The sequence below is a fragment of the Bos grunniens genome, chromosome 8, assembly GCF_055505025.1.
Source record: "Bos grunniens cultivar Pamir isolate PY7600 chromosome 8, Bosgru_T2T1.0, whole genome shotgun sequence".
NCBI classification, from domain to species: Eukaryota; Metazoa; Chordata; class Mammalia; order Artiodactyla; family Bovidae; genus Bos; species Bos grunniens.
In genome coordinates, this window is record NC_141172.1 from 111537768 (window position 1) to 111562586 (window position 24819).

At 51.7% G+C, this 24819-nt stretch overlaps 1 protein-coding gene across 21 annotated transcripts in view; it reads left to right on the forward strand.

The window, feature by feature from the left end:
• MYT1L (myelin transcription factor 1 like) overlaps positions 1–24819 on the forward strand; it is a 393751-nt gene that overhangs the window by 232517 nt on the left and 136415 nt on the right. The gene's annotated exons all lie outside the window — the stretch shown is intronic.

Genomic DNA, 24819 nt, shown 5'->3' on the forward strand with positions numbered 1-24819 from the left:
TGTAATTTTTGACCAGCAAAACCTACCAGTGCCCGAGCCTGGCCCTGGACATCAGCACCGGGTAAGCAGTAGATTCCTCCCAAACCCTGCGAGTCTGAGTGATTACTCTTACCACTCAGAGCTCAGTAAAGGCGAGATTAGAGGGTGTAAGTGATTCTGCTAAAAAGCTGTAGTTAATAAGTAGCCAAGACCACACAGACACCAGATGTGGGTGGCCAGTGATAAGATAGAAAGGAATTTTGTTCAGAGATCTACATTTTACACAAATCACTAATTCCAAGGAGCCTTCCCATTTCAACCACTAATGCAACTCTATTTCCAAGCCCAGTGAAAGTATTTCAGAAGTTAGCAGTAGAGTAGATGACAAACAAGGATGCAGAGGAGAGGGTTTGTTCATAACTACCCTTTCTGTCCCAGGTACCAAGGGATAACTGTGTATGAATCACTGTTTTCACATGGGCCCCATTTTTTCAACAATGTTGAGTACCTATTTTGTGCCACGAACCCTTCTAGGCTCAGGAGATATAAGATGAATGAGGCATGGTCACAGTCCCCAGAGGGTCCCCATGGCAAGGACCACAGTAAACAGGCCTGAAGCTCCTTCCTTCGGGGCAGGGCAGAGCCTGGTCATTTCTGCTCCCAGCCCCTGCGAGGAGCTCGGTCACTTCTCATGGCAACCAGAGACCTGGGGAAGATGATTTAGGAGGATGAAAAAGAGATCTTCGCTCTGATTACAGATGGGAAAGATGTCTTTGCAGAGGACGTGACCCCAGAATTGGGTCTTGCAAGGTTAAGTCATTAGACATATGAATTGGGAGTGAGCTTCTATGCAGGAGAAAAACACAAAACCAGAGATGAAGTCGAGGCACAGGAATGGATGCCAGTCACTTGGCAAGTGCAGCTGCTTGTTTGGACAAAGGATTCGATTCCTCCTGGCTTATGTTTGGTGTTGGTGAAACAGATGTGACTTCTGCAGTCTGCGGGAAAGAATGTGGGATAGCTCCATCTCGGGGTCCTTTTGGAGGGAGCCTCCAGAATGGTCCGATCCAGTGCTCTTCATCCCAGAAGCTGATGGCTAGTTGCTCTCACTCTGCCCACCACCCTTTCCACCTCCAACGCCCAGCGTGATCACATTCGGCCATCCAGAGTCTTATCACCTGCTGCCCTGCAGTTGTTTGAGCTATAGATTCCCAGGAGTGTTCTTGCATTGGTTCTACTCTTTAGGTTACAGCTCAGCGTCAGAAGGGCACAGGGTAAGGGTCCATGGTTCCATCACCATTGCTCAACTGGCAGTGACCCCCCAGTACTCCGTGGACTTACTTCCTGTCCACACCCCCAGTTTCCCCGAGCACCCCCAGTCAAGAAGGACTCTGGGGCTTACTCTTATGGAAGAAGTGAAAGTGCCACTCCACGAGGTTTAGATTTAGGGCATTTTCCGTCTCTGTGGCCCAGTTACCCACCACGGTTGCGAGCTGGGCACCTCTGGCTGCCCGCAGCTGCTACTCCAGGAAACCGAGTCTCCTCTGAGCCAGGGCCCCAGGAGGAGATCGCACTCCCAGCCAACGTCCACACTAAAGATATCACTCAAAATGAAATCAATATCTACTTCCCCCAAAAAACTCCATGAATTGTGTTCCGAATGGTGCCTACTTTAAAGAAAAGTGTGCTGTTCATCCAGAAGGAGGAATCCGCTGAAATAGCTCCAGCCTCATATATCTCTGCTCTCTGACCCTTTGATGCAGATTTCTTTAAAACAGCTGACAAATACTGTTAGTTTCATCCGAGCCCTGCCGATTAACAGTTGTATTCCTCTGGGCAAATCCCTTCAAAGCCTTACTTTCTTTATCTGAGAAATAGGGATAAAGGGCTAGATCGAGTGCAGTGGAGCCCACGACAACACTGCAGGCTGCAAATGCTGGTGGTAAGTGCTAAGGGCTCAGCGTGTGTGCGCACCCAGTCGTGTCCCACTCTTTGCAACCCGTGGACTGAAGCCCGCCAGGTTTCTCTGTCCATGGGATTTTCCAAGCAAGAATACTGGGCTGCCATTTCCTCCTCCAGGGGATCTTCCCGACCCAGGAATGGAAACCGCATCTCCTGCATTGGCAGGAGTATTCTCAGTATTCCCACTGAGCCACCTGGGAAAGCCCATGTTCCTTAAGTATCTGCGAGTACCAAACTCTGCCCTAATGATATCAGCCAAGTGCAGAAATCTAAGAAAAACTAAAGAGCCTCTTGATGAAGGTGAAACAGGAGAGAGAAAACACTGACTTAAAGCTCAACATTTAGAAAACTAAGATCATGGCATCTAGTCCCATCACTTCATGGCAAATAGATGGGGAAACAATGGAAACAGTGACAGACTTTATTTTCTTGGGCTCCAAAATCACTGTGGATGGTGACTTCAGCCTGGAATTAAAAGACACTTGCTCCTTGGAAGAAAAGCTGTGAAAAACCTAGACAGCATATTAAAAAGCCGAGACATTTTGCCAATTTTTAAAGGTCCATTTAGTCAAAACTATGATTTTTCCAGTAGTCATGTATGGATGTGAGAGTTGGACCATAAAGAAGGCTGAGCACCAAAGAATTGAAGCTTTTGAACTGTGGTGTTGGAGAAGACTCTTGAGAGTCCCTTGGACTGCAAAGAGATCAAACCAGTCCATCCTAAAGGAAATCAGTCATGAATATTCATTGGAAGGACTGATGTTGAAACTGAAGCTCCAATACTTTGTCCACCTGAGGCAAACTGACTCACTGGAAAAGACCTTGATGCTGGGAAAGATTGAAGGCAGGAGGAGAAGGGGACGACAGAGGATGAGATGGTTGGATGGCATCGCTGACTTGATGGACATGAGTTTGAGCAAACAGAGAGATAATGAAGGACAGAGACCAAGCTCTGCTCTCAAAGTACCTCTCACCACATCCCATTCAGTCCTCGAAACACCTTGTGTTCCTCTTCCATCTATACATTGTTTCTATCAGAGGAAACATATGTATAGAAAAGTTAAATAAAATGCCCAGCATTGCACAGTAAATGGCACAGACGGGATTCAAGCTTAGGTGGGCGATTAGGCTCCTGACCTAAGAGCTGGGACTAGCCTTCCCACCATGTCCCTGAAGACCTCACAGGGCCGCTCGGAGTTGTCTGCAGGGGAAGCAGGCAGAAGGGACCCGGGGGCTCCTGGCCCCAGGAGTTCTGAACATCAGACTGTATGTTATAAAATTCCAGAAACACCCCAAGAGCAGAAGCGCCCCCAGAGCAGGTGCGGCACGTATTGCGTGGCCGTGCCCTCCGAGCGCTCCTGGTCCGCGTCCCCCACACCCAGCGTGCTGGGGGCGCCCCTCACCCGTCAGGGGCTGCACACACCCCCGGGAGACTGAACGTCCACGACGGGCGAGGCACGTGCCTCCCGAGGCCTCGCTGGGGCCCTGTGTGGCGCTGGTCGAAGCTAAATGCAGACTGTTTTAATCTTCCTATTCCCTCCCTGATAACAGTTCGCCCCCTCTCCTTGGGTCTGAACATTTGTTCACCATTTTATTTATCAAGCTCTACCATCGGGTGTATGTTTGGAGAGACACATTCTGCTTAAATAGCTGGCAACATCTTCCATAGAAGAGGTTTTATCATCAAACCTCTGAGTCTGCTAATGTCAACAGTCCCTTCTGTATGGAGTTAGTGGAATGTATGTTTTCATAAAGTAGTAATGTGCTGAGCTTTAAAATTTCCTGCCAGACAATGGAAACTTGTAACTCAATGTCATAGCCTAAGCCTTGTGCAGTAGGTCCCGAAGGAGGAATGTTGACTGATGTTCCACTTCCCTCTCACACCTAGAAGGGGATTTTCAAGGAGCCACATCCCAGAGAAGGTTCTAGAATGGCCACTGGAGGTTTATGTATTTTTTCTTTGGGGGAAGAAATACAACTATCCTCTCTTGTATCATTTTCTTTCACCTCGTGGATATGTTCTCATTTGACCAGAATAAAAGTCATGTTAGCCCTTATCTCATGGGTGGCTTTCGTGCACAATTTAAATCCAATGTAAAATTCGTGGGTGGGAATTGACAGACACTTGCCGTAGTGAAGAGCACATTCCAGTCTTGAGAGTGGTGTTAAATTTAAACGCAGATAATACAGAAGTTAAACGAATACATCTTCCCTAATCAAAATTACTTTCCAAAGATGGAAATGGTAGTGCATGCCTTGTTTTAAGGTTGCATTAATAAACAAACAAACATAAAAAATAAATAAATAAACACACAAGGAACAGGCCCATTAGAACCAAGCAGCGACAGGCAGACGGCGGCACCGGCACGTTAAATTTGACAATTATTAACTACACCTGGGAAGGACATGGGAGGTTATTTCAGGGAAGATGCAAGTGGCTTTTCCGTTGGAAAAGGCGTGCAGCTTCATGAGTATCATCCACGTGACAGAGTCACAGGGTCATGGCATCGCACCCACCAGCCATGCTCCAGCAGTGCTGAGGAGCGTGGGTTACAGACACGAGCAACAGCAGCGAAGCTTAGAAGGACCTCGCCTCCGTGTTAGCTCCCCCACGTCTGTGGACTTGGTGCACAGACATGCTCAGGAGCTGCGTGTGTGTGTGTGTGACGCTGTGTGCGTGATGCTGCAGTGGGCAGTGCCTGCGGGATCCACGTCCAAGCTTGACCTTGGACAAGCTGTGTTCTCTCGAGTCTCCATCTCCCTCTGGAAGTCAGGCGTGACCGCACCGTGTTGACCTTAGAGCCTGGTGGGCAGGGCTGGATGAACCTAATGGCATTTGTCATCTAGTCAGCGTTTTAGAAGACCTGGCTATTTTTCATTACACATTATAGACTTGTTTGCAAGAGCAGGATTTTGTACACAACTATTTGTCCACAAAGACTGCTTAAGTGAATATTCTGTATCCCTGCAACGGAATGCTAAGAATTAGTTTTGAAAGTGGGAGCCTGTATGAACTGCGGCCCAGCACATGTTGTGAAATGAAAACTCAGGGCGCAAAGCCCCTGAGTGTCGCTGTGTGTACTCTTTGAAGGCGTGTTTCTACACAGAAGCTCGTCGGTGTTGGAGGAGGCGGGAGGACAGGCAATGCTCCTAGGATGGGGGGAGGAATTTCTTCTCCACATCGTGGCCTGGGGATACCTAAGGATCCTGCCCTCCTTGAAATTCACTGTCTGTGTTTACATCCACCGAGCGTTCATGGAGAGCTCGCAGAGGCCATGGCCAGGCGGAGCTGACACTCCCAGCGCAGGACAGATGTCCTGCGAGGCCGGCAGAGAGGACCCAGTGTGGATCCGTGGGAAAGGATTGGGCAGAGGGACACTCGGGGGAGAGGAGAGGCGTCCTGGGGATCAGACAGCCCTTCCACCCGGGAGCCTGGCGAAGACGGAATCTCCTCCAGCAGAGATGCCTGGAAAAAGGCAACAGGTCTCCTTCCCGGCGTGTGCAGAGCCTGGCAGGACGCTGGGGACAGTTGGTTGCTGGGAATGCATCGTCTGTCCTCCTGAGAGAAAGTGTGGAACTATGATGGGCAGAGAACCCCTCTGCGCAAGGCGGGTTATGGGTCTTGTTTTGCTCGTGCTGTGTCACGAGCAGGAGGGGGGGTCTGCCTGCGATCTCTGAATCCTGCCCACTCGTGCAGATCAGCCTCTGCCCCCGCCCCACGCCGTGTGGCTCCGCAGGGCCCCCTCCTCCCCAGGCCTCGCCAAGCTCTGCTGCCTCAGCACTTTAAGGGGAGGCAGTCTGTCTGCTCGAAGCCTCCCAGAAGCCACGTCTGCACGGTGATGGATGGGGCTAATCCCCTGTCGTTTCATGGGAGATTTACATGCATAAGTCTCATTAGTGCTAATGGGAGTTTCTTGCATAAATCTTGATGCAGAAGGTAAGGGAAAAAACGGTTTTCTTCTGTATCGGTTTCCTTGCTGAAGGCTTCTCCCTGTAGTCTGGGGCTGGCTTGGATGTCTTACCAAGTGCCTTGCACAGAAGCTGCAGGTGCTTTTCATTTACATGGAAATGGACCCTAAACGGGGTTCTGAACTCACAGGTTTAAACACCTCCCCCTTGCGCCATCATCCTCCCAAGTACAGATACCCAATTAGTGCCACTGAGCCAACAAATTTCCATGTGTCAGTGGTACCTGCTGTGAATGTCATTCTGCTCCCTGATAACAGGGCTGGCGTCCCAAAATAGAGGTGGGGGAGGGAGAGGAACACCAAGTGCTTGTTGTGAACTGAGTTATTTTTAAAGAGACTGTGGATCGCGGTCCTTTTTAAAGAGCCAGCCCATCCCTGCAGCCAGGCTTGGGTTTGGAGGGAGGGAGATTAGACTGGTCCCTGTCGCTCAATCACCGTCCTTGCCTTCAGGTCTGTTAAATCCTGGGTCCCTTTACAAAATGAAGGCAAGAGGACATCTGAACTGACAGACACAGGCTTAATTCCACCCTGTGTCTGAGCAGGAGACTGGCACTTTTCACAGCCTGTTGAATAGTTTCTGTTATTATTTTGATCATATGCTGGTTGCCCATCATATTCACACCCAGCTGTGCATTCTGTTGTGGGAGGTGGGAGATTCTTGGCGGGAGTTTTAACATTATATAGTTCTCTTTATTTGTATTTAAACACTTGCATATGTAGCTGCTGACAAAAATTAACTTCGGGTACATCTAGTTTTGATGGTGAGTCACAGGTATGGTGGCTTTAAGTTACAAAGAAAAACTTTAATTGCGCATGATTTACACACAGATGTTAACAGCAGGCATTGTCACTGTTTCCTTATCTGTTCATGTGTATGTAAATGCGTGACACATTGATGCACAAAAGCAACACATATGCGGGTGGGACAGACTAATAGAAGACTGGCTCAGTGGTGAAGAATCCACCTGCAATGCAGGCCATGTGGGTTTGATCCCTGGGTCAGGAAGATGCCCTGGAGAAGAAACTGGAAGCCCACTCCAGTGTTCCTGCCTGGGAGACCCCATGAACAGAGGGGCCTGGCCGGCTGCAGCGCATGGGGTCACAACTAAACACCAACAACAATAGGAAAAAGAGATAACAAAATAATAACTTTAAAATTCTCATCCAGGAAACCAGTACTTCAGTTAGTTAAATTAACAGCACAAGAAAAATGCCTGTCTGGGCTTTTTCTTCATCCACTCATTTTCTAGGGAAAAAAAAAAATTCTGCTTGATGGAATCCTTCTCTGTGAACCAAAATGGTAAAAATACGTCTTCCCCTCTAGTCCCACGTCCTTATTCCCATGTGTCCAGTCAAATTCCCCTTCAGTGAAACTGTGACCTCATCTTCTCTGGAGAGTACTTATAAATTGAAGTTCATTCTTACCAATGTATGGATAACTGGGTACCTTTTGTGTGTCCACAGCTATTTATTCACTTATTCAACATTTGTTACTGAGCACCCCTGAAAGGACGGGCACCCCTAGATGCCAAGGACCCCACGGAGAGCAGAGCAAAGCCCTGTGCTCACTGAGCTCGATTTTACAGAAGACCGGTGCAAAGGGGAGGTGGGCAGGGCAGGAAAGGAGGCTGTCTGGGGTGGGGTTTCCTGACAGGTGGGCACGGGGCTTTGCTACAGAGGGAGAGCAGCTTCGAGGGGCAGACATGGCCCGGCAGGTGCAGCTGCAAGGCGGAGGGGCAGGCAGGGCGCAGAAGCTGGGGAACGGGGCCACTGTCTGGAGCCGTTTCTGTCTCGCTGATGAAGCGCTCACTTCAGTTCAGTCGCTCAGTCGTGTCCAACTCTTTGCGACCCCATGGACTGCAGCATACCAGGCCTCCCTGTCCATCACCATCTCCCGGAGTCCACCAACCCATGTCCATCAAGTCGGTGATGCCATCCAGCCATCTCATCCTCTGTTGTCCCCTTCTCCTCCTGCCCCCAATCCCTCCCAGCATCAGGGTCTTTTCCAGTGAGTCAGTTCTTTGCATCAGGTGGCCAAAGTATTGAAGTTTCAGCTTCAGCATCAGTCATTCCAATGAATAGTCAGGACTGATTTCCTTTAGGACTGACTGGTTGGATCTCCTTGCAGTCCAAGGGACTCTGAAGAGTCTTCTCTAACACCACAGTTCAGAAGCATCAATTCTTCAGCGCTCAGCTTTATTTACGGTCCAACTCTCATAGTCATACATGATGAGGTGAGGCCAGGCCATTCCTGGGCTGGAGGGGAGGAAGATCTGGGTGTGGGGAGGGTCAGGTGTGATGGAGGGAAGAAAGGAGGGATGGAGAGCCTGAGTCACCAGCAGGGTGTCAGTAACTACAGGTCACCTGAGATGGGGCTGGAGGGCACAGGGAGGTGGAGGGCAAGCTCCCAGCCGAGGGACTGCAGGGGGCAAAGCCTGGTGGTGGGGAGCACTCAGGATGCCCAGTTGCCTGGCTTCTAGCTCCAGAGGCCGCCGTTGGGGTGCTTTCCAGAATGAGGCAGGAGGGGGACAGTGGCCGGTCCATGAGGCTTAGAGGCTGAGGGAGGGTCACCTGAGAACCTGGAGGGCGGTGCCGACCTCAGGGCCGCTGGCAGGTGAGGTCGGAAGGGCAGAGCGGCAGGGGCCTGAGAAGTCCACTTCCCCCAACAGTGATCACGGGTAAGGAAAGCACAAGCAGTTTCACCAAATGACCCTGGCGATTTAGCACCAACTCTAGCTAATATGCTAGAGCTGAGCTCCTAAGAAGGTCCAGAGGTCGATGTGGCTAAATGTGTGATGTGTAACCTTGTGGCTCTGGGCACTGAGTCAGCTGATGACTCAGCAAAGTGTCATGGGAGTCACACCGCTCATTCACGTTGTCTGTCCTTCATGTGTCCTCAGAGTCTACACCTGTCCTTCAGAGGCAGTACAACTGCCTTGAAAACAAAGTCCACAGTTCAAGTTAACATAAGCAAAAGTGAAAGTCGCTCACTCGTGTCTGACTCTTTACAACTAACTCCATCAACTCTACAGTCCATGGAAGTCTCCAGGCCAGAATACTAGAGTGGGTAGACGTTCCCTTCTCCAGGAGATTTTCCCAACCCAGGGACTGAACCCAGGTCTCCCACATGGCAGGCGGTTTCTTTACCACTGAGCCACCTGGGATGCCCTGGATGTTTGGTAACAGAGCTAAAGGGATGGAGCCTGGCTGCCTGAAGCAGGTCCTTACAAGAACTTAAATAAAGGCAGTCTTTGCACCCTGAAATTTCAGCAGAACGCAAGAACTTTCCTTCTGTCGAGATTGTCAGATTGAGTCTGAGTGAACTCTGGGAGATGGTGATGGACAGGGAAGCCTGGCGTGCTGCGATTCATGGGGTCGCAAAGCGTCGGACACGACTGAGCGACTGAACTGAACTGAACTGAGCTGAAGCGACCACATACGAGGGCTCCAGTGGGAGCACTGATGTTGAGAAAGATGTTGGCTGGACCAGTGGCTGACAACTCCCTGACACCAGCTGCTTTGGCTGCAGGACACAGGTCCCCAGAACCCAGCCCTCCTCCAACAGCCCACCAGCCTGCCACGGGGGCGTCCCCCTCCGGGAAGCAGGGGAGCAGATCCACGGCAGCCACGCTATGTGCTCCTGCTGCTGGGGGTGCGGTGTCCCGCCCCCAACCCCCTTCCCCGGAGCGTGAAGACACGAGTATGCTGGAGGAAACGTTTGGTAAAAGACGAAGGACGTCTGTAAAACTGAGAGTCACCAAACCATGATCCAGCAGTAACTGCCATTCAGCTCATGAGCAGAGCAGGCTCTCCCCGCCATCCCAGCGTGAAGCCCCAAGGTGGGCCTGCCCCACAGGGGACGCTGGGCTGGGTGGGCAGGTGTCCCCGAGGAAGCCAGGCGGCAGAGGTGCCATCTTCACCAGCAGCCACCAGTCACACACCAGGAAATCCATGCGCGTCTCAAGTCCTGCCTTTACTCAAAGCTTTAACTGAGTTAAAAAGAACAAGTTACCAGCAACGAAACTATGAATGCAACAGTGGTGTGTTTTTACGTTCGCTTACCACGTGAAATTTTTGTAGAATGAACCCCAGGTCCTTTGGATTTTTAGATAAGTGCATTTTTATAAGCAAACATATCCTTCCAGAGAAGGTGATACCATCAAAACTGTGTTCTTTGGGATGACTTATCCTGTTTTTCCTTTCGGCTCATTGGACTGTCCCCATTTTTTCCTGTTTCAAAGCACATCTGTTACTGTGGATATGTAGGTTGTTGGCATTAGTGATTGAACAAATGCAATAAAAAAATCAGCCGATCATTGAGTGGTTTTGACCTGAAATTGATAGAATAATAAGTGAAATAGAAGATATTTACATCTAACAGGAAAAAATTTTACTTCAGAGTTGCAATAACTACCCCATCCCATGACCTGCCCCTCACAAATGACTTACTCTTTAGAAATTGACAGAAAATAAAACATCAGTATTTTTCTCAAATAACTATCACAATTTTGATAAGCTCTTTGAGAAGAGGTTAATTGATTAAAAGGCCATGTTTCAAGTTCCTTCCAGAACTTGAAAATGTGAATAAAAAATTCATTTGCAATCAATTTTCCAACCTGGATGCACACAGCTGCACATTATAAATGCCTGGCTCACTTCTGGGCAGGATGACGTCCCAGACCGTCAGCCCCTTCCCTGGACCCTCTGACTGAAGAAGCTGCGTGGAACCGAGTGGGGAAGGGTCCTCTGCGGGCTCCTCTCCTGGCGCCTCCCCTCCAATCACCCTGGCGCCTGTGCCCAGGGGGCATTTGCTCACAAGGACTTGCTGGATGGACCAGGTGTGTGTAGGTGTGGGTGTCAGATGCATATGGACTTTCGCTCCTTCCCCACGAGTCCAGCAGAGGCAGGTGAGGTGCTAAGGGAGAAGCTTACCCTGCAGGTGGACCCTGGTCCCCAAACGCAGAGCCTGGTGAGGGCAAACCAACCGGAAAGCTGGGCGAGCACGGTGAGCTGCCGTCTGCACAGGTCGCCTGGTGTCAGCAGCTGGTCCTGCAGACAGGGGCACCCCACAAGGTTCACTCACAGCCTCACACTCACACTGTGACTCACACAATTGCACACACTCGCACACACTCACACGCACACACATTGGGTCCAAAGTCCCAACTATTCCTCAGCGACAACCACGCTCATCCTCAGTGAACCATGTTTGCCCCATCCGTAGATCAACTTTGAATCGTCCTTCAGAAGCTGAACTTCCAGTTTCGTAACAGTAGCAAGTCAATACACTGACTGACTAGCGCATGGAGCCAGGAGTTTGTCCATAAACAAGTAAAGGTCATACGCAGATTTTCATCAGATGTCACTATGATGCTGGGAGGACTAAATGCCACAGTATTTGAGAGAGAGACTCATGAACACAGAGTGTTCCCCAGCGGTACTAAGAGCAGGAAAAGCACTCAGTGAAATGCTGTCCCCTCGACAAGTGTTCCCTGGCCACCGGCCAGGCAGGCGGGGACCGTGAGGATGGACGGCGCATAGAGCAGAAGGCCCTGCAGTGACCGCATGTCGCGGGCAGGGCGGACGGCTCAGCGCAGGACGCTGGGCGGCGGCGCAGGACGCTGGGCGGCGGTACAGGACTCCTGGCTGTCCCCACCCTCTCTTTCCTGACCCCACCTTATTCCCGGGGGGCTGCCCAAGCCTCCCTACCCCCGCCTTTGTGCTGGGTCCATTCTCCTCTGCTGGATCCCCCGGGAATAAGACGGGGTCAGGGAAGGGAGGGCAGGGACAGCAAAGGGTCCTGGAGAGCTGGCGGGTCCTTCAGAGCAGGTGGATCCGAGGGGGAGCTGGGCCTCCTCACGAATGACCCTGTAGGCACGTCGGAGCTTGGACTGCATTGTGAAGGTTGCCCGGGCGTACACGTGGCCGGCCTGTGACTGAGGCCGCGGCAGATGAATCAAAGAGGGGGAGATGTAGCCGGTGGCAGGACCAACAGCAAGACTCACATGGGAGCGCAGATGGATGAATACAGCCCCTGACACACGGCAGGCGGAGCCCGGCCGCCTGAGAGGCCCCTGGGAACCCGGGAGGGCGGGGCGGCGGGGGTGGGTGGGGGTGGGGGGGTAGGAGGGGATGGCAGGCATCCAGGTCCTGGGAAGAAGGCTGGCCGGCCGCTCGTGCGCGTGGGAGTCTCCACTCAGCCAAGGCCACTCTTCAAGTCACGCACTTGATGTGAGATGTGTTTGGGAGGCAGAGCTGTGCAGACTGGTTGTTGTGCGGACTTGACGGGAAGGGAGGAAAGGATGGTGGCCGTGTTTCCGACGTGAACAGGTGTGTGGACAGAATCGGCTCCCTGGGCACAGAAGGCGTTGGGGAGAAAGGACAGGGCGGAAGCCAGGGGCTCCAGGCCGACCCAGGAAGCCTTGAGTCCGACGTCAAGTTCAGGGTATGTCCTGTGTCTAGATATCTGAATCGTGTTGATACTGACATTCTTCTTTCAGCGAATTTCCGCTCAGTGTTTGTCGGACTCTTAGAAATGGCTGTAAGAGAACGTAGTAAGCTTTAACCCTCTGTCTTGTCTTTAAGATGAGAGGAATTGAACAGCTCGCCTGCAGGCGCTTGGAGTCCTGACCAGCCCTCCCAACGCCCACCTGTGAGTGCTCCCTGCTCGGGTCCTAAAGGAGCCGGTGCAGTTATCTGTCAGGATTAACCCCTCCTTACCGCGATGTGACTGTGAGCAAAAGTCTGAATGGGACATTGAGTCGGGGAGGGGGTCCTCCTGGGCCCCCCAACGGGGTGTCCATGGTACACATCCCCTATCAGGGCTTGGTGAGCTGTTCAAGTCTCCACATCTTCCAGAATGTCTGGATGCCGGACAAAGCAGCCAGGACAGGGAGGCGTCTTTATCCCGAGACCCCCAGTCCCTGTCATTTCTGTTAGAACATGAAAGTGAAAGTTAGTCGCTCAGTCGTGTCTGACCCTTTGCGACCCCGTGGACTGTAGCCCACCAGGCTCCTCTGTCCTTGGGATTCTCCAGGCAAGGATACTAGAGGGGATTGCCATTCCCTCTTCCAGGGGATCTTCCTGACCCAGGGCTTGAACCCAAGTCTCCTGTGTCTCCTGCATTACAGGAGGATTCTTACCCACTGAGCCATCAGGGAAGTCAAGAAATACTCAACACGTAACCAAAATAGTGGAGAAAACCACCTCCTCAGCACGTGAGACACTGGAAACCGATGCTTTCATCAGAGTTTAATATAGATTTTACAAATCTGATTTAATTTTGAAAAGTGAAGACATTTGGGCCAGGTACCCATTAGCGCTGAACTGTATGGTCACTCTGGTTAGTAGTCAAAACAGAGACATAGCTTAAGGCCAGCTGAAACGTATAACTAAAATGATACCTAAATCATATTGGTTCAGACTGCTTCTTCCTCTCCCATTAACTTACACTGTACTTTCAGGGGCCTTATTACACATTCATGATCTTTCACTTCAATATACTTTTGAAGAAATCCTCATCTGTAACTCCTGCATAATTTCTACGGATACACATTCAGCTTACAAATACCTTTCTAATAAAGCTAGGAAGAGAATATCTTAAACTGATTTATGTTTGTTTAAATTATAGGTAGGCCAGTTGATGTCTCTTATTCCTTGACCTGAATCTTTAGCATTAAGAACAGCAGCTGGCAAATAGCAGACCTGCGGTTGGTATGTAGAGAGTGGAGACACAGGAATGAGTGAGCGAGCACGTAAGAGGTGAGGGGCAGAGGTTAGAAACAAAATGTGAACCTGCACATTCTAAGACATTCCGAACCGCACACTGTGACTGCACTCCACCGGAAGGTGGTCTGTGCTTGGTACCCTGCCTCAGAAGGAAGAAGTAACTTTAAAAAATTATGAAATATGCAAATAAGCATGGATAAATGTTAGATGAGCAATTAGGAAGTCATGGTGTGATTTTGTGTATTTACTTTTGTGTCCTCTTACACCTAGAGATAGGTGTTTGGTCAGGATACGTGGACACATCAACACTTGTCAGATGCCAGTAATTTTCTAAATTATGTGCAATTCTTCAGTTGGCAGTTTGAAGATAATTTATTAGATCTATTTTTAATGAAATACAACCTGGATTATCTCATGCACAGGAAGGTGATTCCAGCACATCATAGCAAGCACGGTGAGCCTGTTGAGTGAGGTTGTAACACACTCGCGTGTGTGTGCCTGCGTGCACAGCTGTGACGTGGGCGTGGTCATACGTGTGCCAGCCATGCATTCACGGAACTTGCCATCACTTTAGTCTAAAGTGGAAACAACTGCCTTGGGTCATTACACATCTTTACAGAAATCCCCTTTCGCCTTCTGATACATTTAGAACAGGGTCCTTCACTCTGAGCTGTCGAATACCTAGAAGCTTTTTCAAACATTCTAAAATGTTAGAGCTGAAAAAAACTTTAAAAAAAACTTCCATTTTACAGATAAGGAAATTGAGGTTCAAAGGGACTTGCTCAAAAAAAAAAAATCCATTTAATCGCTCTCCTCTCAGGAGGGGTCTCTGACTGCAGACTGCTCTAGACGGACCACCAGTCGTCTCGGGGCTGCATTCGAGCCCTTCCAGGAGCCTGGGCCACTGACGTGGCTTCTCATCCGGGCCGCGCCATTCCACAGTGACAGCAGCGTCTCCCCGGGCCGTCCGCACCGCGAACGGGAGCTCTGGGCTGGCCAGTCGGGACCCTTGCCTGGCTTAGCCACGTTGAGCCAGCCTCTGAAGGGTGTTGCTGGTGATTATATGGTATCTTTCCTGTACATTACACTCTTAATTTGCATTGCTAGATATATGAACATAGCTCGTATCTGACCGCTGCTTTCTGTCCTGTGATGTTGGCAGCGCCGTTTAATAAGCTGACGTAGTTCACAGACGCCTACTTAGCAGACCCTCTCATCAGCATGTTTGGCCAGCTGTCAGGTAGCTTCTGTCCTTTCCACCCAAATTTCTGACTGCTTCCTGGTGATGCTGAGGCGAGCTTGCCTGTGTGTGGATTTCCTGCACGACCCCTCCCTCCGGGGTCCCTGTTTCCTTTGCTCGTGGCTTGACCATTCCTGCTCAGTGAAATCCACTCACCCTTCGTGAGCAAATCCACGAGGGCTGACTCTGCCCTTCCTCGGGGAGCGGGGGTGCTGGCTCCTCAGCGGCCACCCCCAGGGCTCGGCCAGCAGCCACACGGGCGGACGTGTGCGCCTCTCCTCTGGGGGTGGCCGTGTTGGGGGCAGGGGACAGCCAGGACCTCCCCCTCCACAGTAGCAGGGCCGACACAGAGGCCACCACGGAACCCAGCGGTCCCCCCACCTCCCAGCATCAGGTCAGGAAGGCTGACCTCCGTGATCGGAGATGGCCAACCGTGGCCCCTGACCCAGGGCCAGAAGACGGACCTCCGAAAGCAGCTGCAGCAGTCCAGCGAGAAGCTGCATTTTCAGTGAGGCCAGCACTTTGGTGGGCGGTGAGAAACCAGCGCCTGGGGTCACCCAGGGGCTCACGTGTACCTGCTCCCCCAACCCTTCCTGATGCTTTCCTGCCAGCTCCTCCAGCTCCCCCACCCCCAGGGCAGGTGGGATGCGGGGTCCGAGATCAGCATGGCCCCCAGAAACCCATCCAACCCTCCTCTGACCTGGTCAGGTGAACAGCAGAGGACACGGACGTGATCTGACTGTCACCCACAGGGCGCCTGGAGAAAGGCTGGTTCAGATTGACAGAGGTCACGTGTGGCGGGGACGGGATACGGGGGCTGGCCTAGTTTTGTTCTGTCAGAGAAACTGGAAATCAGGTGTTAAACCCAAATGCAGAACCCAGCTCACCGTGGTGCCCAGTGAGGGCTAAGCACGGCGGGGGGGCGGGGGGGGGGGGAGGGGAGGGGAGGGGCAGGGCACTGCCCTGTTTTAAAGCCCTAGGTGTGAGAAGACACGCCCCTCACCCAGCTGCAGGCTTCTCCGTCTCTCCCTGAGGCTCTGCCTGTCTTTGTCCTAATCAGGCTCGTAATTGATTGGTTTAGATTTTTGTTGTGCTTCTGGTATCTTGCTCTGAATATCGGGTTTGAATATAATTGCCATAGGTCACACTACCTAATCCGTATGCAGGCTTGGGAGCTGGGTGACAGGAATGCTGTATGTAAATGGGTGTGAATGGATGCCCTCGCCCCGTGGCAGCAGCGGGTGAGGCAGGTGGCGTCAGTCCTCACAGGTCAGCCCACTGGGAGCCCCAGAGCTGCCGGCTCAGCAGCCTGCTGCATATTTATGCACCCATTGAAAACAATCCGATAGCTGTTCTCAAGAGATCTCAAAATTCCCCCAGTCTGTTCCCCTTGATGAGAAAAATCACGCTGCTGATCTTCCGAGTTATCTGTGCCTTCTTTTATGTAGAAGGCAGACTGGATGTCTCTTACATGTGCTGGGTTTTAAGGTGGTTTCAATTCAATAGATGCCACGGGGCACTTTTGGGTGTGAAACACCATGCTGGGTAAACGCGATGTGGAGCACGTTCAGGATCCCGCAGTTCAGGAGGCGGCACTGCCGTGGGGTTGGAACTCAGACCTCAGATGGGGGGAGTTCCGTATTCACGTCGGTTTGGGGGTGGACCACCCCAGGACTCTGAGCAGAAGGGACTTCTCATCTAAACTCTGCTAAGCCTCAACTGAGAGAGCCAGTGAGACCCCCCGTCCCACCTCACTTCATCCTGAGAGTCACTTCACTTCCAGCTATCTTATAGGTGGGGTTTCTGCACGAGATTTTTAAAAGTTTTCCCATCATGAAAACAATAAAGGGCCGAGGATGGTTGAGACTCGGGTGGCAGGCCCAGGCAGTGCAGCCCAGAGCCCAGAAGGGGAGGGGGTGGGTAGAAGGAACAGGGAAAGGCCAAAGGGAAGCTTGAGAGTCATCTCAGAGCTGAGATGGAAAGACTTCACAACCTCGCAGCTGACTGAAAGTTCCAAGGGGCGTGGAGAGAGTGAACGGTGGTTTTCTGCTCAAGGAAAGCGACCGAGAAGGTCAGGATGGTGTGGACAAACCTGGGCGCTAAGTCTGAGGAGCCCCTGGATTTCTGGGTTGAGGGGTGGGGCAGACACTTGAAGTTCAGGAGATACATGATGGGAAAATAGGCTTGGAGGTGGAACTTTGTGTTGTTTAACTAGAGGTAAAAGTTAAATTCATGCGGTGAAAGAAATTGCCAAGGATGAGACGAGAGGCTCAGGAACAGAGTCTTGGGGGTGTCTCAATTTGGGGATAGAAAGCACAGCTTGGAAATTAGGCGGTGAGTTGCATCAGCCGCAGAAAGAAGGGGCCCCCAGGCCAGTAAGAGGACCCACGTGTCCAGGGCTGCCTAAGACTCGGGGTTTGGTGGGCTTGAGAAAACACCTCAGTGAGAGCAGACGGGAGACACAACATGTTAATGCTGTGTCTGCAGTCAGGATCAAAAATTTCAGAATTATTTGAAATTGGCATTTGTTTTGAGGCAAGTATTTTTAAGTCAATGTAAAATATCTTCTCAGTAGAGAGGCCAAGTTTGCCAGATATAAGGAAAGCAAGTTGGCAAGAAAGCGTTTGCCTTGAATTTTTGTTTTAATTGAGAGACTTTAAAATTAGGTGGTTTCGAAGATTCCTAAGGCAGCTAATCATGTTTAATCTTATCAGAGCTTCACGTTTCTCTTCAAATGACGGTCTCACCTCAGGAAACATATCCCGTGTTGATTCTAACGCCTGTGGCTGAAAGCGCGGGTTGATTGTGAGTCTGGACGCTTGTCCGAGGGTCCCCTAACCTCCAAGCAGGAGGAGCGCTCACTCGGAGCTTTCTCACCTGCCATCCGACCGGGCTCTGCCCCGCTGGCTGAAAAAGAAAGGAAGCCTTGTGTCTTCAGGGGCAAGACCCCGTCTGCCGGCGCTTCACCACATGGTGACGGCCGAGGGTCTCCTCTGCCCCAGGTCGTCTGAGCCAGGCGAGCCTTCACACGCGGGCCCGCATGGGGGGAAACAGAACACCGTCCGCACAGTTCTGCGTAGAAGCCCCCCAGCTCGGAACACAGACAGACCGCGGGTGTGGGGAACCCATAGGCGGGACCCAGGCCGCCCCGGGGGAGACGCTGTTTCTTTTACTGGCGATCCGCGCCGGCCGAGAACCTGAGGGCCGCTCCGGACACGGGCGCGGTCCAGCCTCTCCCAGAGGCTCGCACCTGCACAGAGCTCGCCCGGGGCCGCAGAGATGCCTCAGGCCCTCTGCCCTGGCGTCTCTGCCAGGTGCCCCCTAGGCCTTCATCCCCACCACCTCTGGGGACCTGCGCCCGAGCGCCTTCTCTCCACGCCGTGACCCGGCTCTGAACCTCAGGGATTCACTGCGGAAGCCGCAACTCCTGAGTGCTGCCCGATAGAACTTAATCCTCCTTCGGGTCATGGAGAAGGCTCACTGACAAGGAACTGAGGGAAAGACAAAAAAATGATATTCCAAGATGTACTCTTTGCAGGTCACATCCCACCATTCCGCAGAGACAGCTGGACAGTTTCTGGGGCCTGATCTGAGGGTTAAAGGGCAATCTGAAGTTTGCCTAAAAATGCCCCTCAGCCTGGAAGGTGGAACCAGGGTCATGGGCCTCATGGTTGGATGTGACTGTGATCTTTGACCTTTAGCTCCATCAAAATGAACAGCCCTCAAAGGGGGTCGTTGGTGGTGGCTTTGAAGTAAGAGCCAGGAAGGGAGTGAGGAAGATCAGGTAGGGTAGAGCCACAGTCCCTAATCCCAGTGTTGGAAATGCGTTACCCCACGAGCCAACCGAGGGGCGGGGCCTCCATGGGGGCGGGGCCTCCGAAGGGGCGGGGCCTCCAGGGGCGGGGCCTCCGAAGGGGCGGGGCCTCCAGGGGCCGGGCCTCGAAAGGGGCGGGGCCTCCAGGGGGCCGGGCCTCGGAAGGGGCCGGGCCTCCAGGGGGCCGGGCCTCGGAAGGGGCCGGGCCTCCAGGGGGCCGGGCCTCGGAAGGGGCCGGGCCTCCAGGGGGCCGGGCCTCGGAAGGGGCCGGGCCTCCAGGGGGCCGGGCCTCGGAAGGGGCCGGGCCTCCAGGGGGCCGGGCCTCGGAAGGGGCCGGGCCTCCAGGGGGCCGGGCCTCGGAAGGGGCGGAGCAAGGAGACCCGTGCCTCTGCTCAGCAGCTGGGGCAGCCCTGGGCCTAAGCAGCACAGTCAGTGTCTCACGGTTTGGAGGATGGACTCGCACCCAGGGCCCAAGCTCAGGCTGGGCTGGTTCCTTCTGAGGCCGTGGGGAGGAGGGGGTGCCCCAGGCCCCTTCCCCAGCTTCTGGGGCTTTGCTGACGACCTTCAGTGTCCTTGGTTTGTAGATGCATCACCAGAGCCCTGAGTAACGGTCACAAGACCCTCTCCCTGCCAGCATCCCTGTGTCCAAGTTCCCTTTTATCAGAACGCCAGTGACGCTGGAGTGGGCCCCCCCTATCCTGTGTGCCGTCACCCCCACTTGATCTGCAGCCGCTCTGGTTACAGTCAAGGCCACGTTCCCAGGTCTGGGGATTAGGATTTCCACCCACGACATTTTGAGACCCAGCTCAACCCTGGCAGTCAGGCTGGGTGAGACATCGACAGACCTTGATGCTGATGGTGATGATTCCACAGCCCAGGAAGCTGGTCCCACGTGGGTCTGGTGCTGGGCATCTTAGCCGTCACCTCATTTAATTCCCCACCACCTAATGGGCAGGATTTGGACCCACATCAGGAAGAGAACCTGGGACTCAGAGCAGCTGGGTCCACAGACCTCAAGCCTGGGGGGCTGCTGATCAAGGCAGAACCTGAGGCTGTTTGACAAAAACCGACTCACTCTCCCCACTCACTCTGGAAAGAGGATGAGTGAGAAACCCACTGCCTTCCGTGTTGCCAGGAATTAGGCTGCTCTCTCATTTCCACCATCCCGGGGACGCATGCCAGGAGAAGGTGGGGAGTGGGCGGGAGAGCCACGGGGCGTGTGTCGGATGTGCTCAGGGAAGAGAAGCCTCAGGGATGCTCCCACGGTGACTCTGTGCTGAGTCCTGGGGCCTCGGAGCCGAACAGCAGCTGCTGGTCTTACTCCTGGGACACGGACTCGGCTCGGCCTGCTCCTCAAAGGGACAGGGGCAGGGTCAGGCTCCTCAAAGGCCCCCCCAGTGCTGGGGGCCTGTGGACTCTTTATCACCACCCCCTTCAGATCATTTAAGCAGGTAGATGCTGCGTAATTGCCATCTGCCTCCTGAAATCCACACCAAGACAGGTAGGGGCTGCCCTAACCCGAGGTAACCTGGCTGCTCATTGTCTGAACATCAGAGCTGAGAATGACTCGGGGGGTCAGACACTTAGGGTGTACACGAAGGCCAGTCCTGTGTGGCTTCAAGCTTTTATATTGTACAAATAAGTCAATAAATATTAACATAAGCATAGGTCCATCCTACATTATTGTCCAGCAGGCCTGCTTCTCGCTCTTGACTCTAACGTCATTTTCCTCCTCTTGTCTTTAAACTCGACCTGCACGTAAGTACCCCCAACCACCCCCAGAGGCCGCCTGGCCATCAGCAGCTGCAGCAGCTGTCCTGCAAGGTCCCAGATGCCCTTGACTTCTGCAGAACCCTATGCCTCGAGCCATCGCCCTGCTGGGTGCCCCGGCGGACGAGTGTCCTTGTGCTCAGTCCCCACACGGCTTGGGTCGGGCTTGAGAGGCAGGAGGGGGAGTCCCCTGGTCCATCCGAGGTTCCCAGGGGACCTCCCCAAGGGCTGTGCCCTCCCCTGCCCCTCACTCTCCTTCCCCAGCCATCTCCCCAGCCCTCTCCCCGCTCCAACATCCCGCCACCCAGGGACTGACGGTCTGTCCCGCCAGGGTCCCCTGAGCAGTGATGCTGGCTGGCTCTGTCCTTGCTGTCCCCAGCACTCGACAGACGCCTGATGGGACACGCTCCCCACATCTTGTTTCTGAAGGATCAAGTCACTTAATCCTCACCAGGCTCCAGCTGAACCATAGTAAGTGCGAACGCTTCTTTCTCAGTTGGTATCCTGGAAGGATGTGCGGTGCGTCCATGTCACCAGCCTCGTGGCCATTTTGTAATTCCTCCTCTCGTCCGGCCTGGTTGGACTTTAGTGACCACACTGATGCTGGGGTCCCCACGGGGCTGCTCCGACCTTGTCTGGTGGAGCTTCCTCGGCAGAAGGGACTGAAGATGCTCCTTCAGAGGACTGTTGAGAAGCAGGGGCGTTAAATGTCCTCGGTGCACTGTTTCCTATAAATGTCCAAAATGTGAAAGGAGGGTTCTGCACCACTTCAAACAGATGAGAAAGCAAGCTGTTACACTACCAAGTGATAATGTATTTTTTGTCAGAAATAAGAAAAGCCACAAAGGAGAAGACATGAATGAGATGAGTGAATGTATGATGTAAGTTCTGGTGTAAAAAGGATCATGAGATGCCGGGGCAGCACAGTGAGGACCCCTGAGCCACCTAGCGGTGGGACTGCCCTCGCTTCACCCAGAGGGGACAGGGACTGCGTCTGAGGAGAGAGATGGTCCTCTTGCGAAGACAAACAATCACCAAAATAAATGCAAACATGTAACTGAGACAAAGCCAATTTGGGCATATAAAATAGGACTCTTGAAATTTTAAAATGCAGTTGAAGAACTGAAAGATATATTTGGAAAAACTTTCTGAAAGATGGAGAAGAAAGATAAAGAATGAAAAAAAAAAAGAAAATGAAAAAGCCAAGCATAATAAGATCTACTTATCAGCAGGATGTGTGAGTGCTACATGCTAAGTCGCTTCAGTCCTGTCCATTTCTTTGTGACCCCATGGACTGTAGCCCTCCAGGCTCCTCTGTCCATGGGATTCTCCAGGCAAGAATACTGGAGGGGGTTGCCAGGCCCTTCTCCAGGGGATCTTTCCGACCCAGGGATCGAACCTGGGTCTCCTGCTTGCAGGTGAATTCTTTACTGCTGGGCTACTGGGAAAGCCCTGCCAGGACGATACATAGGACAATTCAAATGCATTTAGTAGACATTCAAAACACACGCACACACAGTAAAGACAATAGAGGAGAAGTTAAAAAGGAAGGAAGAAGCACTTTCTCAGCAACCAGCAGGTTTCATGTCGTGTGTGCACCGAGTGCTGAGCAGCAGGAGCGGAGAACAGGTTTCCTCAGTGACCCGCATGCCCGGAGTTAGGGAGAGGGTGAGGGCGAGGGCAGAATGCCCGCGCTGCTGGCAACGAGATGGAGCAGAAACCCAGGGAGCTGCCCTCGCCCCGCCCTGGTGTCCCGAGGGCGAGGGGCAAGCGATGCCTTGAGAGCCCCCTGGGAGCTGCGTCTCCTCCTTGCACACGCTTGGTGCAGACACGTGTGATGTGTGATTTTCAAAAGCAAAAAATAATAATAATCACTCTGAGACTCTGATTTCCTAAATAAATGTCCCAGAGAAAATGTCTGCCACTGACTTTTACGCTTGATCTTAGGGAGAAGACCAAAAAGCGATGCCGTTGACTTTTAATGTTAAAGAAAAAAAAAACAAGCTCGGCTTCCACAAAGAGGGAATCGGTTCGGTTCTGAATCCTGGCGGCACCTGGGCAGGACACCTGACCCAGCCGTGGCTGCAGGGGTGGGTGTGGGTGGAACTCAGCCTGTCCCTGGGAGGGAACCTCTGTCTTCCTGCAGCAGAGACTCGGGTCTGGCCACAGGGAGCCGCCTCCTAGTTTAATGACATCATCATGCGCCCTCCAGGGGCTCCCTGGCCTCGTGGCCTCTGCTCTCCCACGTCCTCTGCAGCACGACTCTGGTTTCCAGAGCATATGCCCGCAGGTGTGCCACGGGTTTATGTGACAACTGGAGCAAACCAGAATCTCAAACCCGGTATAATTTACGCTGAGAATAGGAGTTGATCCATAATTAAGTTTGCTTGTCACTTGTTCATATATAACTTAATTGTTTAATTTTTAAATATTATGAGCTATTTATATGTGTATTTCTTGATAATGTTACTCACACTGAGTTGAATATCTGCTGCTTGTAAAGTGTTCTTATAGCTACAGTTTTAGAAAACAATTTATTTTAGAAAGGCCAACATCCGCATATTTCATAGTATCAAAACTGAGTGTTGTCCATGTACTAACTTGTTTTAATCTGTGTTTTAGTAGATTTGAAAAGTGAAAGTATTACTTGATTGGTTGTGTCTGACTCTGTGACCTTATGGACTGTAGCCTGCCAGGCTTCTCCATCCATAGGATTCTCCAGGCCAGAATACTGGCGTGGGTAGCTATTCCCTCCTCAAGGGGATTGTCCCAATTCAGGGATCGAACCCATATCTCTGTGTTGAAGGTGTATTCTTTACCATCTGAGGCCACCAGGGAACCCTTCAGTGGATTATATTCTGTTTTCTCAATCACTGGTGTTACCAGTACCTATTGTACTGATAGGTATGGAATTTCTATTTTACCCAAACCTACTGTTTTAAAGTTTTGGGGGATTTTTTTTTCAGTTCTTTCATCCTCTCTTTTTCTTTACACCCCAAATAAACTAGTTTTTGCATATTATAGGTACCACTGTGCTGATCTAACTCTTCATTGTTCTTTCTTCTGTTGTTCCCATTCACTCACATAGCAATGTCGTTCCTATCTTGTTTTATACTGAATCACTCAAGTCTAGCAGAGTGCAGGCGAGTGACCCCCCTAGAAAGGCTAGTTAATTAAAGACATCCCCATTTAGGAGCTATTTACATCACCGTGGCTGTAAATGAGAAAGTGGAACTCAGAGATGTTATGTAGGCATATTAGTAAATATATATACAGTGATACTATGTAAATTTGCTACCATTCACTGAGCCTTTATGGTTAGCTAGATCCTTCTTGTATATTATCTAATTTAGAGATTGAAAAATTCCAGGAGATTCATGCTTATGAACAACGAGCTCAGATTATGAGGAAGTAAGTGGTAGTGCTTTTGTGAGCCAAGTCCATCTGACTTCAAATCTTTTAACCATTAAACATTTTACTGGTCACTTGTATAACATAATCTGCCCGGTTAGATTTAGGATTCATCCTGCACCAGTGCACAGGAGCACTATCTTCCTTTTGCCTTCTCTCGCTTCCTTTTTCTTTTCTCTATCAACAAAGCCGTTTTAACCAGCCCTGGGTGCAGCACCCAAGACAAAGACGGGCGATTTGGCTGCTCCAGAGTCTTGGGGACCCGAGTGCTGAGCCCTGGGACAGATGAAGCAGGAGAGTTTGGGGAAAGGTATTCCGAGGAGGAGGTGGGGGGATGTTCTTTTGTTCTAAATGGCAAAGTCGAAAAGAAGGAAGACAAATCTGGTGTAATTCCTTTCTCTTTCTGGGAATTTATGAGTTTAAGTCCTCTGCGGTCTGTGTCCTTGCAAGACACGCAGGTGCAGACTCAGTCCCTGTCTGTGTGATGAAATCAGGCCTTGGGAAGATTAAGTGTAAAAGGGAAGGATTTACAGCTCAGCTCTAAGGTCAACAGAGGCAGACAGGGCAATGGGCTCCCAGGTAACAGGAAGGATGGCTGAGTTCCAAGGACAGTGACCCAAAAGCCTCTGACTCTTTCTTATTTGACTCAACTACCTAGTTGCCTGTTGTTCAAAACAGGAATTACAAAGCCAGTTGATGTCCCACTTGAGCATTTTGCTGTTGTCTATGACAAATGGGTTAGTGTGCTGAGAGGTTTTCAGTTCCTATAAAACAGGAGTGAGCGGCAATGGGCCCTTTAGAATGGCAAACCAGTATGAGGGAGTGTCCACGGCACCTGTTGGGGTGAAACATTTTTGGGTGAAAGTCACCACCCAAAGGCTCATCTGGGACCCCAGGACTCAGATTCCTGCTCCTGGTCTCAGTTCTTCCCACGGTGGGGGGCAGAG